General features: G+C 46.0%; 1 protein-coding gene across 3 annotated transcripts in view; it reads left to right on the forward strand.

The window, feature by feature from the left end:
- The window catches only part of LOC147740917 (membrane-spanning 4-domains subfamily A member 8-like), a 244,366-nt gene that overhangs the window by 150,328 nt on the left and 78,828 nt on the right, over positions 1–15,210 (forward strand). The window lies entirely within an intron of this gene.

Raw genomic sequence — 15,210 nt, forward strand, 5'->3', positions numbered from 1 at the left:
TTCGAATGAGACAGAACCAAGTTCAAAACATTTTGCCTAACAAGATAATTGGGAGTAAAAATCCGAATTCATAAATATTGACTGTATTAAAACAATCATGGGTTGCCATGGTGTCAAGAAATCTAAAAAATAAAAACAAGAGAATAAAAAATGAGTGAAAAAATCACGAGTCCAGTACATGTCTATGAAGCAGAAAAAAGTGGCACTTCAATCCAACAGCGTATAGGCACAGTACATTGCAACCGCCTCCAATAGGAAGTCAGCCATCCAGTTCAGTAATGGAAAAGAACACACATGTTCCTCAACAGCCGGAGCCTCTAGCACCATCAGAGGACAACTCGGGTGTTCTTCAAGATAACTGCGTGCCACGAAGTCATGGCCTGCAGACCATATATTCCAATTGCCTAGGACTCCATGGACCGCTGGCCATAATCCCGACACCAGAACAATCTAGTTCATGAGCAACTAAGGGGCTCATTAGTAAATCATAATCCGGGTTAAGAGACACTGTGTTGCCGAGACACAAATCCAGAGCCCATTCAAAATCGCAATCCTGGCAGTGGAAAACTGGCTGCACGCTCGTAAAGTATAAAAACCAGAATGATAAACCATATGCCACACTCAAAGTAGCCAGAGGTAGCGATCCCTACTATTCAAGCATCCGGTTACGAAGCTGGAGCAGCCGGGGTAGATTGTTGAGTGGCACGGGATGTGCAACCATTTTTCAGCAAGAAAATCAACAGCAATACACCGGCACCCAAGGCGAGAATTAACAGGAAAACGCCAAAGGAAAAATAGAATTAAAAAATGCCGGTATCACACCAAATACAGTTTGGAATGAGGGCACAAGGCCAGAACTTACTACTTTAAAAAAGTGTGCCAAGCCTATGGTGGAAGAGGCATTGAATAATATGTGAATCAAAGCACCAAAATTCAGGCGGAGATCCATATTTAATAAGGCATGCACCTCAGTATGAGTGTTAGCAACGTGAAGGACAAATGTATCACGCGCAGATGTAAGGGAGACTTCTTTCTGGGACAATAGAGCTCTTATTCGACTCATCTTGTTGAACTCTGCTTTCAAGGTCGGAATAGAAGTCAAGATGGATACATCGAGCCTCCCATGTGGAGGAGGAAAGAGCACATTCTTACAACACACAACAGATTGGGAAACAGTCACTATGTACGGAATTCCCGCCAGCATACCACAACAATCTTCATTATTTAATAAGAAATAACTACCGTTTGCTAACAGCGTAAAAGTAGGTGTAATAGCCAGGGTGGGTGTGCCTTTTTAAAACACATGCCAAATTTGGTGCATCGGTATTACAAGCACCGTGCAATTGCTGATTTCTACAGACCAATGAGTGATCGGGTGGAAGTGCAATCTTCACCTTTTAAATAAACCTCTTTGCCTTCTCTCAAGCATCTATTTGTAAAGGGGAGAGAACAAACTTCATAGAGATAGGCGCTACCCAAGGGCTCAAATCTGCCTATAGCATAATGTTTCATGAATGCTTCAAATTTAAACAGTGGAAACGGTAGAGTTATTAACCCATGGATAAGCCACACAGCAGAATTTGTTGTGGCCACAGAAAACGGTAAAGGTTCTAACTTTTCAATATGTAACAGAGAAAAAGTGGGGGAAACACCCATCGCAACGCATGCGTCGCATCGCATGCGTATACGCCGCGTGCTGTCACAACGCACGCGACTTTACGACGCGTGCGTTCACTACGCACGACGTTAGATCGTGGCCGCCATTACATCGTGGGAGATTTTAGAACACAGGTGCTGGGACACGGACGGCGGGGAGACAACGCTGGAACCACTGCGAGAGACAGGTAAGGTCGAGTTTAGTGGAGGGGAGGGTTTTAGGCTTTAGGGATATGGTTGTGTTTTAGGCTTTAGGGTTAGGGCTTAAACTAACGCCTGCTCAGACCAGTTCTTAGCCATGTTATTCAATGGCAGGTGGATAACATGGCTAAGAGCATTTCGTCGCTAATGCGTGAATATCGCTGTATTCTCAGCGATATTCACGCATTTCGCCGCTATCGCTGGATATTTTAGCACAATGGAGAAAAACGTTGCTAATAGCATGTTTTCTCCGCTAACATATCCAGTGATAGGCAGCGATAAAAAAAATGTGCTAAGCGCATTTTGCGATAATATCGCTATTCCTTGGTAATATGCCCCTGAATCCCCCAACTTACAACGTGCCAGGTGGTGCATTTGCACAGTGGTGCAGGGAGGAGGCGGGGTCTGATATTAGAACTGTGCAAACACACTCTCTGGCGTGTTGTAAATTGGGGGATTAGGTCCCCTTGAATCGTGAGGGTCCCTGGGGGCCAAGCAGCCCACCAGGGACCTCCAGTAAGCACCACAGAGCTGCATTGCAGAGAGGTGGTCCGAGGCCATGCCCCTTTTTACACCTCTCTGCAAAAGCGGCTTCTAGTGCACTGCTGGTGGGGCAATGAGGTCCTCTTGTGTCCTCAGGACTAAGGACACAAGTGGACTTCATCCTCCAAGCAGCAGTGCACCAGAAGCAGTGTTTGCAGTGTGGTGTAAAAAAGGGCATGGCCTCTGAACACCTCTCAGCAACGCAGTTCTGTGGCGCTTACTGGAGGTACCTGGTCAGCTACTTGGCCACTGAGGGCCTTCAGGATTCAACGGGACTTAATAGAGATGTTATAGTTAGAAATTTGCATTTAAAAACCTTAGAAATTTACTGAAAAAAACATAGGATTGAGTCACATTATAATTAGAAATTTTCATTTAAAAAACCATTGAAATTCACTGAAAAAACCATAGGTTTCAGGGATGTTATGATTGGAAATTAACATTTAAAAAAACCATTGAAATTCACTGAAAAAAACCATAGGTTTCAGGCTCGTTAGAGTTAGGGGTGGGCAGAATTTGCATAGTAGCGCTACGCAAAGCTCTGCGAAATTGGTAAACAATCTCCGTGAGCACGCAAAAGTTCAGCGAACACGCAGAATTTCTTGTTTCGCCCCTACGTAATGCTTTTTTTCCTGTTCGCAAACGCTGTTTGTGTGCTCGGGGGGAAATATCTCGCGGACATGCATTTTGAAAACAGAAATAAGCAAAAAATCTGAGAACCCGCCGATCACAACATTTTTGGCAATTTCGTGTTCTCCGCGGAACGCAAAATTACCCAAATTTCGCAAATCCTGCAAGCGGAACAGAATTTACTGCCCAATCCTTGTTATAGTTAGAAATTAGCATTTAGAAAACCTTTCAAATTCACTGAAAAAAACATAGGTTTCAGGGACATTATAGTTTTTTTTTAAACTTTATTTACCAGTTACAATAATAACACATCACCCGTTTCAGCTCCAATACATAACAGATACGACAGTTCTTGCTATATGACAGCTCCACTTAACTATGTGTACCCATGACAACTGACATACTACAAATCTAACACAATTCTCATTTCCAACAATACATTTCTGTATCATCACCAAATTCCAATGCAGGAAACATGCACAAGCTATATGGTAACATTCAAATTGCAAACACCTAAGTCATTGTTGCAGAAGTCAGCCAATACCCGCAGGCTCTTGCTCATGGGTTGATCATGGATGAGGTTGTGAATGTGTGGTAGCTGTGTATCCTTTAAAGGGGCCCCAAATATCCAGTGGACGGTATGCACTGGGCAGCGTGGTAGTGTATAAATCATAGTTGAGGCTGCAATAAGCCAGACTATTTAACCAGTCTTTGCATTGTGGCACTGCCTTCCTCCCCATTTAAGTGCAATCTCCCTTTTTACCAACAGCAATCCTAAAGCCGTACATTTCCGGACCGGTTTGGGGATGTTACTCACGTACCCCAACTGGGTTATGGCAGGTTTTGGGTCTATGTCAAATCCAACCATGTCCCCCAGTGAGTGAAAAATGTCAGACCAAAACCTTCCAATCGAGTGACAAGTCCAAGCCAGATGAGCTAAATCCGAGTGTGGGGCCTTGAATTTGAGGCAGTAATGCGGTCTATCAGGGACTATTTTGTGTGACATCTCTGGTGTAATATAAACTCTGCCTATGAATTTGAAGTGCAGAAGCTTATGGTGGCTGTTCAACAAAACCTCCTTAGTCTGTAAACAACATGCAGCCCACTGGTCATCGGTTATTGGATGACCTAGATCTACCTCCCAAGCAGCCTGTATCTTTATATATTTATTTATTTATAAAGTTGTATATAGCACGGACATGACCCATGGGGGTATCGGAGCGCACAATCAATCAAATTTGGCAAATTATGCAATAGCAATATAGAATATATACATAATAAACAAACGGCATTGTGCAGTAAACAGTTAATGAACAATAGGAGAGTGTGTTAGCAAGCATACATATTAAAACTACTAACGGTTCAAAGTTGAAGTCCAAAAGTACAGATGACCGGGCGGACTGAAGCACAGCAGAGCTTTTGATAACCTACAGTTATAGAGCAGAGAGGGCTGAGATATAAGTCTTACAAACAGTAGGAATAAGCCAATCCCTCTTCGATAGGTTCTGGATCTTAAAGATGACTCAGTGACCATCTGTAATTAAAACTTAGGAGATGAATTTGTTCATTAATAGTCTTTTTACTTCCTTTTTGAAAGCAGTAAACGAAGTAATCCCACGCACAAGAGGAGGTAAAGAGTTCCAGATCCTAGGTGCAATCCCTGTGAATGCTCTAAAACCTGTTCTCTTCTTATAGAAGGATTGAGGTTTCAGAAGGAAAGTGCTCGCACTACGTAGTTGTCTGCATCCTCCAGATTTTTCAAGCTTTAGCGCCAAGTAACTGGGTGTATTGTTGTGTATTGCTTTGTGAGTCATGCACGCCACTTTAAGGTGTATTCTTGCCTCGTAAGGCAACCAGTTCAGTGCTTTCAAAGTTGGTGGTATGTGACTGTTTCTTTTGGTTCCAGAAACCAGTCTAGCTGCCGAATTCAGTGCTGCTCTCAATGGGGCCAACTTGTATTTAGGGAGACCACAGAGGGTGGTGCTTCCATAGTCAAGTCTTGGCAGTACAAGGGCTTGTACTGCAATGTTTAGATCTGCCTGCGGGAGGAAGGGTTTGAGTTTCCTTAATATGCTCAACTTGTGATTAGCTCCCTTTGTGGCCATAGAGATGTGCGACTGCATATTTAAATGTTTGTCAATGAAGATACCTAGGGATTTTGCTGAATCAATGATGAGGGGGACACAGTCAAAGGAGGTTAGGTGTTTTAACCAGAGATCTAGCTTTGGAGTGTGGTTCGGGGGTGAGATGAGAATGAATTCCTTTTTTTGGTATTTAACATCAGATTGTTGTTGGTGAGCCAACTTTGAGTATTTAGTAGAGTAGTGTTGAGGGCAATGAAGTCATCAGGCGAGATGATTTATAGATACAACTGTGTGTCATCCACATAAAGATTATATAGAATGTCAATCAATCAAAGACATTTATAGAGCGCACTACTTACCCGGAGGGTCTCAAGGCGCTTGGGGGGCGTGGGGGTGCTGCTACTGCTCGAACAGCCAGGTCTTGAGCTTCTTCCTGAAGGAGAGGTGGTCTTGGGTCAGGCGCAGGTCGGGAGGGAGTTCCAGGTCTTGGCGCCAGGTAGGAGACGGACCTTCCTCCTGTTGTCGTTCTTCTGATGCGGGGGACGGCGGCGAGGGCGTGACTGGTTGATCGGAGATGGCGTTTGGGAGCGTAGAAGTTGATGCGGTTGTTGAGGTAGCTCGGGCCTTGATCGTGTAGGGCTTTGTGTGCGTGGGTGAGGAGACGGAAGGTGATTCTCTTGTTGGCGGGGAGCCAATGCAGGTCTCCCAGATGTCCGGAGATGTGGCTGTGTTGTGGGATGTCGAGGATGAGTCTGGCTGAGGTGTTCTGGATCCACTGGAGTCTCTTCTGGAGCTTGGCAGTGGTTCCGGCGTAGAGGGCGTTGCCGTAGTCCAGTCGGCTGGTGACAAGGGCCTGGGTGACCATCTTCCTGGTCTCGGTGGGGATCCACCGGAAGATCTTCCGTAGCATGCGCAGGATGTTGAAGCACGACGAGGAGACGGCGTTGACTTGTCTGGTCATGGAGAGGGAGGAGTCCAGGATGAAGCCCAGGTTGCGTGCGTGGTCTGTCGGTTTGGGTGCGGTGCCCAGGGCGGGGGGCCACCAGGAGTCGTCCCAGGCGGAGGGCGAGGAGCCCAGGATGAGGACTTCCGTCTTGTCCGAGTTCAGTTTCAGGCGGCTGGTCGTCATCCACTCGGCTACGTCTTTCATCCCTTCGTGAAGGTTGGCTCTGGCGGCGGCAGGGTCGTTGGTCAGGGAGAGGATCAGCTGGGTGTCGTCAGCGTAGGAGATGATGTTGAGGTTGTGTTGGCGTGCGATGGCCACGAGGGGGCTCATGTAGATGTTGAAGAGGGTGGGGCTCAGCGAGGATCCTTGAGGGACTTCGGTGGCCTCTGACTTGTACGGTGGTAGGCGGACTCTCTGTGTTCTTCTGTCGAGGAAGGAGATGATCCATTCCAGTGCCTTCTCCTGGATTCCGACGTTGCTGAGGCGCTGCACAAGGGTGCGGTGGCAGACAGTTTTGAATGCCGCGGAGAGGTCTAGGAGGATGAGGGCCGCTGTTTCTCTGTTGTCCATCAGGGCTCGGATGTCATCGGTGGCAGCGATGAGGGCGGTCTCGGTGCTGTGGTTGGCTCGGAAGCCAGACTGTGAGGGGTCGAGGGATCCATTCGTCTCCATTCGTCTCGAGGAAGGCGGCCAGCTGTTTGTTGACGATTCAGAAAAGGGGTGGTGAAGAACAGAGTGTCTGAATTAAGCAGACCACTCTTACCCAGTCCAAAGATCAGGGCTTGATCCATCACTGTTATTTAGCTCACTGTACCATCCCAGCTCAGAACCTGGCTATATGCAAATTAGTCTGTCCCTGGCCCAGTTCATCATGGGAACAGAGCAGACCAAACTACCAAGCCAATTCTTCACCAGAAAGGAGACAAGCTTCCGGGGACCGGTTTCTGGCATTTCAGCCGTCGTCGGCCCGGCTTGCTTGAATCCTGATGGTGCAGTGAGCAAGGGACTCATGTCTGAGTATACCCTGCCACACCTATAGTGGCCAAAAACGATTCAGAAAAGGGGGTAGTGATGAACAGAGTGTCTGAATTAAGCAGACCACTCTTACCCAGTCCAAAGATCAGGGCTTGATCCATCACCGTTATTTAGCTCACTGCACCATCCCAGCTCAGAACCTGGCTACATGCAAATTAGTCTGTCCCTGGCCCAGTGCCCCATGGGAACAGAGCAGACCAAACTACCAAGTCAGTTCTTCACCAGAAAGGAGACAAGCTTCCGGGGACCGGTTTCTGGCATTTCAGCCGTCGTCGGCCCGGCTTGCTTGAATCCTGATGGTGCAGTGAGCAAGGGACTCATGTCTGAGTATACCCTGCCACACCTATAGTGGCCAAAAACGATTCAGAAAAGGGGGTGGTGATGAACAGAGTGTCTGAATTAAGCAGACCACTCTTACCCAGTCCAAAGATCAGGGCTTGATCCATCACCGTTATTTAGCTCACTGCACCATCCCAGCTCAGAACCTGGCTATATGCAAATTAGTCTGTCCCTGGCCCAGTGCATCATGGGAACAGAGCAGACCAAACTACCAAGCCAATTCTTCACCAGAAAGGAGACAAGCTTCCGGGGACCGGTTTCTGGCATTTCAGCCGTCGTCGGCCCGGCTTGCTTGAATCCTGATGGTGCAGTGAGCAAGGGACTCATGTCTGAGTATACCCTGCCACACCTATAGTGGCCAAAAACGATTCAGAAAAGGGGGTGGTGATGAACAGAGTGTCTGAATTAAGCAGACCACTCTTACCCAGTCCAAAGATCAGGGCTTGATCCATCACCGTTATTTAGCTCACTGCACCATCCCAGCTCAGAACCTGGCTATATGCAAATTAGTCTGTCCCTGGACCAGTGCATCATGGGAACAGAGCAGACCAAACTATCAAGCCAATTCTTCACCAGAAAGGAGACAAGCTTCCGGGGACCGGTTTCTGGCATTTCAGCCGTCGTCGGCCCAGCTTGCTTGAATCCTGATGGTGCAGTGAGCAAGGGACTCATGTCTGAGTATACCCTGCCACCCCTATAGTGGCCAAACACGATTCAGAAAAGCGTGGAAGGGTATACTCAGATGTGAGTCCCTTGCTCATTGCACCATCAGGATTCAAGCAAGCCGGGCCGAAGACGGCTGTAATGCCAGAAACCGGTCCCCGGAAGCTTGTTTCCTTCCCAGTATAAGAATTGGCTAGGTAGTTTGGTCTGCCCTGTTCCCATGATGCACTGGGCCAGGGACAGACTAATTTGCATATAGCCAGGTTCTGAGCTGGGATGGTGCAGTGAGCTAAAACACTGTGATGGATCAAGCCCTGATCTGTTGACTGGGTATGAGTGTTCTGTTTAATTCAGATACTCTGTCCATCACCACCCCCTTTTCAGAATCGTTTTGTCCACCATAAGCGTGGAAGGGTATACTCAGATGTGAGTGCCTTGCTCATTGCACCATCAGGATTCAAGCAAGCCGGGCCGAAGACGGCTGTAATGCCAGAAACCGGTCCCCGGAAGCTTGTTTCCTTCCCAGTATAAGAATTGGCTTGGTAGTTTGGTCTGCCCTGTTCCCATGATGCACTGGGCCAGGGACAGACTAATTTGCATATAGCCAGGTTCTGAGCTGGGATGGTGCAGTGAGCTAAAAAACGGTGATGGATCAAGCCCTGATCTGTTGACTGGGTATGAGTGTTCTGTTTAATTCAGATACTCTGTCCATCACCACCCCCTTTTCTGAATCGTTTTGTTCACCATAAGCGTGGAAGGGTATACTCAGATGTGAGTCCCTTGCTCATTGCACCATCAGGATTCAAGCAAGCCGGGCCGAAGATGGCTGTAATGCCAGAAACCGGTCCCCGGAAGCTTGTTTCCTTCCCAGTATAAGAATTGGCTTGGTAGTTTGGTCTGCCCTGCTCCCATGATGCACTGGGCCAGGGACGGACTAATTTGCATATAGCCAGGTTCTGAGCTGGGATGGTGCAGTGAGCTAAAAAACGGTGATGGATCAAGCCCTGATCTGTTGACTGGGTATGAGTGTTCTGTTTAATTCAGATACTCTGTCCATCACCACCCCCTTTTCTGAATCGTTTTGTCCACCATAAGCGTGGAAGGGTATACTCAGATGTGAGTCCCTTGCTCATTGCACCATCAGGATTCAAGCAAGCCGGGCCGAAGACGGCTGTAATGCCAGAAACCGGTCCCCGGAAGCTTGTTTCCTTCCCAGTATAAGAATTGGCTTGGTAGTTTGGTCTGCCCTGTTCCCATGATGCACTGGGCCAGGGACAGACTAATTTGCATATAGCCAGGTTCTGAGCTGGGATGGTGCAGTGAGCTAAAAAACGGTGATGGATCAAGCCCTGATCTGTTGACTGGGTATGAGTGTTCTGTTTAATTCAGATACTCTGTCCATCACCACCCCCTTTTCAGAATCGTTTTGTCCACCATAAGCGTGGAAGGGTATACTCAGATGTGAGTCCCTTGCTCATTGCACCATCAGGATTCAAGCAAGCCGGGCCGAAGACGGCTGTAATGCCAGAAACCGGTCCCCGGAAGCTTGTTTCCTTCCCAGTATAAGAATTGGCTTGGTAGTTTGGTCTGCCCTGTTCCCATGATGCACTGGGCCAGGGACAGACTAATTTGCATATAGCCAGGTTCTGAGCTGGGATGGTGCAGTGAGCTAAAAAACGGTGATGGATCAAGCCCTGATCTGTTGACTGGGTATGAGTGTTCTGTTTAATTCAGATACTCTGTCCATCACCACCCCCTTTTCTGAATCGTTTTGTCCACCATAAGCGTGGAAGGGTATACTCAGATGTGAGTCCCTTGCTCATTGCACCATCAGGATTCAAGCAAGCCGGGCCGAAGACGGCTGTAATGCCAGAAACCGGTCCCCGGAAGCTTGTTTCCTTCCCAGTATAAGAATTGGCTTGGTAGTTTGGTCTGCCCTGTTCCCATGATGCACTGGGCCAGGGACAGACTAATTTGCATATAGCCAGGTTCTGAGCTGGGATGGTGCAGTGAGCTAAAAAACGGTGATGGATCAAGCCCTGATCTGTTGACTGGGTATGAGTGTTCTGTTTAATTCAGATACTCTGTCCATCACTACCCCCTTTTCTGAATCGTTTTGTCCACCATAAGCGTGGAAGGGTATACTCAGATGTGAGTCCCTTGCTCATTGCACCATCAGGATTCAAGCAAGCCGGGCCGAAGACGGCTGTAATGCCAGAAACCGGTCCCCGGAAGCTTGTTTCCTTCCCAGTATAAGAATTGGCTTGGTAGTTTGGTCTGCCCTGTTCCCATGATGCACTGGGCCAGGAACAGACTAATTTGCATATAGCCAGGTTCTGAGCTGGGATGGTGCAGTGAGCTAAAAAACGGTGATGGATCAAGCCCTGATCTGTTGACTGGGTATGAGTGTTCTGTTTAATTCAGATACTCTGTCCATCACCACCCCCTTTTCTGAATCGTTTTGTCCACCATAAGCGTGGAAGGGTATACTCAGATGTGAGTCCCTTGCTCATTGCACCATCAGGATTCAAGCAAGCCGGGCCGAAGACGGCTGTAATGCCAGAAACCGGTCCCCGGAAGCTTGTTTCCTTCCCAGTATAAGAATTGGCTTGGTAGTTTGGTCTTCCCTGTTCCCATGATGCACTGTGCCAGGGACAGACTAATTTGCATATAGCCAGGTTCTGAGCTGGGATGGTGCAGTGAGCTAAATAACGGTGATGGATCAAGCCCTGATCTGTTGACTGGGTATGAGTGTTCTGTTTAATTCAGATACTCTGTCCATCACCACCCCCTTTTCTGAATCATAGCTGTTTGTTGACGGTCTTCTCGATGACTTTGGCTGGAAACGGGAGGAGCGAGATGGGGCGGTAATTCTTGAGTTCGGTGGGGTCCGCTGTTGGTTTCTTTTGTATGTAAGTTTAGTAATGTTCGCTGAATTCAGTGCATTCGCCAAAGGCTCCATTAGGAGGTTGAAGAGAATCGGTGAAAGGGCAGAACCCTGAGGCACACCAAGTGTGACCATGGAGGGTTGTGAGATAGAATTCTTCATCTTAATTCTTTGTGATCTGTTATTCAGGAAGGAGGAAAACCATTGCAGGACTGTGCCCGAGAGGCCTATCGTTCTTTCTAGTAGGGACAGAAGGTTGTCATGGCTGACCGTATCGAAGGCGGAGGACAGATCAAGAAGTATAAAAAGGCAAGAATCATTGCGGTCAAGCATTTATAGAATATCATCCATAATGTGTGAGTGCAGATTCTGTGCTGTGTCCTCGGTGGAAGCCTGGTTGGTGAGAGTCTAAAAGGTTGTAGTTCTCAATGCGGTTGCATAATTGAATTTGTACCCATTTCGCCAATAGTTTTGCCAAGGTGGGGATGTTGGTTATAGGACGGTGGTTGTCGAGATCAGATGAAGAGGCGTCAGCTTTCTTTAGAATAGGAGTGACCTGCCCTATTTTTAAACAGTCTGGAATGACACCTTGACTCAGAGAGGCGTTTTCAATTTGTGCCCATAATAGTAGGAGAGATGATTTTAAAGTCTTGAACAGGGCAGGAGGCATGGGATCCGCAAAATGATTGGAGGGGTTGATTGCTTGAAGAGTGTTGTCATTAGTTTGGAGAGAGATTGTCGAGAAGGAGTGCCAAGAGGCGTTGTTTCTTGAGACTTCCCTTGGAATATTAGAGTGTACTTCGAATAAAGCGTCCGAATTATGGTCTTGGAGCATGGGTTGAGGGAGGGCCATCCTAGCTTGAATGTCTAGCTCAATGGTCCTAGTCTTTTCCTTGAAAAAAATGGCAAGCACATCACATGTAGGAGTGGCTTGGACATTTAACTCTCTAGAGTTAGTTGTGTTACATGATTGTTGCTTGACGATTTCAAAGAGTTTTTTGGGCCGGTTGATAGCTTGGTTCAGTTGAGTTCTGAAAAAATCTGCCTTAGCCTTAAGAATCTTCCTGTTGTAAGAATTCCTTAACCTTCTAGGGTGCTCAAGGTTGACAGTGTTGGGAGCCGATTTCCAAAGACGTTCAGCAGCTCTTAGTTGTCTACGCTCCAAATTCAGTCCCTCATTGAAGCAGGGCTTGGAAATCTTAGACAAGACATTTTTTTCCTGTAGGGGAGCTGAGGCGCCAAATATTTCGAGTAACGTGTCATTGTAGAAGGTCGCAAGGTCATGTACGTCAGTTATGTCCGTCATACGGCTCAGAGCGGAATCACAAAGGATAACCAAGGAGATGGGATTGATATTTTGTAAATTCTGTTTCCATTGCCTTCCTTTTGATGGTTGGCTTCTTTTTTGAATAGCTGCGATATTGATGAAGAATAGGATGCAGTAATGATCAGACCAATCGCAAGGGGTGATGGATTCCAGTAGGATGATGTTTGATTTAGCAATGATGAGATCCAGTGTCTCTCCTTTGTTATGCGTTGATCTATCACAGAATTGGGATAACTCATGTTCAGACAGAAACTCTTCAAGACAACCAACAATCTGATCATTTGCGTTATTCCAATGGAGGTTGAAGTCACCTAAGAAAATATGAGGCACTGGTGAGTTGTCATTGGATGACATGATCTCCATAACCTCATCGATACAAGTCACGTTATCACCTGGGGGGTGGTAAAATATGTGTAACTTGCAGGCTAAGTGCTTTGCATCTGAGATATTAATGCATAGGTTATCACAAGAGGATAGCTCAATGGAGTCCCCTTTTTTGACTGAAATTGAATTACGATTAGGCTGTGGGGTTTTAGGTTTAAACCTATAATAACTGATAAAACCCCACTGAAAGAAAAATAGCCCTCACCGGTGAAAACATATAAACACTGAAAAAACACCTGCACAACCACAAACTAAATGCCATTCAAAGAAAGGAAAAAGAAAGTGAAAGAGTCATTTTGTTCTTACTGAAGGGGTCAGTAAAATGTAACTTTGTTATACAAGCTAGTAGTAAGAAAGACTGGCTAACATTATTCTGCTTGAGTTTTGTTCTTTAGGGATGCCACTAAAATATTGTTTCTTCTTCCTTTTTCTTTTTTCAGTTTTATGGCCTTTGGTTTAAAGATGCAGGGTTTAGTTTCACGTTTTAGGTTTAGTTTAATTATTTTATAAACTGTAGAGAATCAGGACATATCAAACTCACATTTTATATTTTGGCTGCATTTGATTCTTTCACTGATAGGTAAAACGGCTAGTTTCATAAAAATCTTTCCTAATGTGTCATCACATTTACTCACAGAGAATGGGTAAAAACCCTTAATACATCAGACCATAGTTTCTAGTGGGACAGTATTGATAGTAAGTGAATTTCCAATACCTCAGTCTTTAAACATTAAATGCAAGGTATAGTGACAAGTATATATATCACCAAGCATCTGGGATAGTGGTGAAAACGTGACACCAGACTTTTGGAAAACATGGAACGCAGTGTCACTTGTTATGCACTGCAAAAAAGGTTCTTTCCAAGTTTAACAAAGATTGGAGTGATTTTTGTTTGTATTTGTAGTGATTCAGCTACGTATATAAAAATGTTATGTGATGACCTGTCAAAATTGATACCCGAGCTGAAGTGATTCCCTGTAGGAGATCCTTGCCACTTTTTAGATGGTATGCTGAAAGCATCTTTAAAATCTTCAGAGTTAATGAGGGATGCTATTGACTTTTTAGTCCATTCTGGTTCACTGTTTTCTTATGCCCAGGAACTAAAATGCAAATATTTATCAATTTGTGCTTTATGTGGCATCAAAGAAAAAGTCATCCCAACTCTATACCTTAGCTGACGGTTCTCAGCCCAAGGGGCTATGAATGCTGAGAGGGCCTTTTCACAGAAGTTTACATGGGAAGGAAAGCATGAGCGCACATGACCAAAGACTCACTGAAGAAGTAATGTATGGTGTACTACAATAAGATTCATTTGCAAAAATCTCTTTGGACCTCATATACTCTATACGTACACTGTCTATATACCATGTTTTTTTCAGTGCAGAAAGCAAGCAATGATAAAAGCAAAACGTTCCATAAACACCGGAAAAACACTTTTTCTGTTGTTATTAGTGGTGTGAAAATGTGTAACCACTGATAACAACAGTTTTTTAAGATATTGAAAACACTGAAAAAACCCCACCAGAATTTACCAAAAATAGAAACTGAAAACAGGACAGCCTAATTACGATAAATGCATGCTACACCTCCCCCTAGTTTCCCAATTCTATTGAGTCATATCAGGTCATGGGAAGTAGGAACCAGTAAGTTCGTGTCCTGGAGAGAATTATCTCGACACATGCCTTGTATAGCTATGAGACAAGGTGGACCCCCTTGCTGCTATCTATAACCATGGACAGAGGGATAAAAGGGTCCAGTTCAATCGGAAAGCCAGGAACCTTAGCTCGTAAGGCCGCTCACAGATGGGTAAGCACAAATGTGTCCATAAAGGACGCCTCTTGAAGCCTGTCCCCGCCATCTATGTAGAGGTCCCCTATTTTGGTCATGCCAAACCGAGTAAAAGTGCGCTGCACTATTCTTTCCCTGGTTATTGGTATCCAGCGTGGATTCGGATGAGGCAAACTCGGGGAATACAGAATCAGCGACCTCAGCACCCTGATCAGTTTTTGCCAGGCCCAGCTGGTGGTTGAGACCGTTTGGATATCCAGAGGGGCTCGTGGGAAGCCCAACGGCAACACAGTGCTCAATGTGGCCGACAGGACCAAGTCTGCCTCAGGTCTTAAATAGGGGATCTAGTATCTGGATAAAGTGAGCATAACTGCACTGCGCGATTAAATATTATAACTGAAAATTAGGAACTCCCAGGCCCCCTCTGTGATATGGGAGGGTAATAACCTCTGAGCGGACCCTGGGGCGTTTCCCCACCAAGTCATCCAAATAAGGTGGGTTTGTATAGTCTTGAAGAAGCGGTTAATATGCAGAATTGGGATATTGTTAAACAGGTAAAAGAAATTGGGCAGAACAATCATCTGTATCATAGCCCTTCGACCCGCGATCGAGAGTGGCAGCCTCAGCCACCTGTCCACTTCTTGTCCCAGATTGTGTATTGCCGTGCCATAGTTTAATAATAAAATGTTGGTGGAATTTATATGTATGTGTATCCGCAGGTATGTGA

The sequence above is a fragment of the Lissotriton vulgaris genome, chromosome 1_1 (assembly GCF_964263255.1).
Source record: "Lissotriton vulgaris chromosome 1_1, aLisVul1.2, whole genome shotgun sequence".
Classification (NCBI taxonomy): domain Eukaryota; kingdom Metazoa; phylum Chordata; class Amphibia; order Caudata; family Salamandridae; genus Lissotriton; species Lissotriton vulgaris.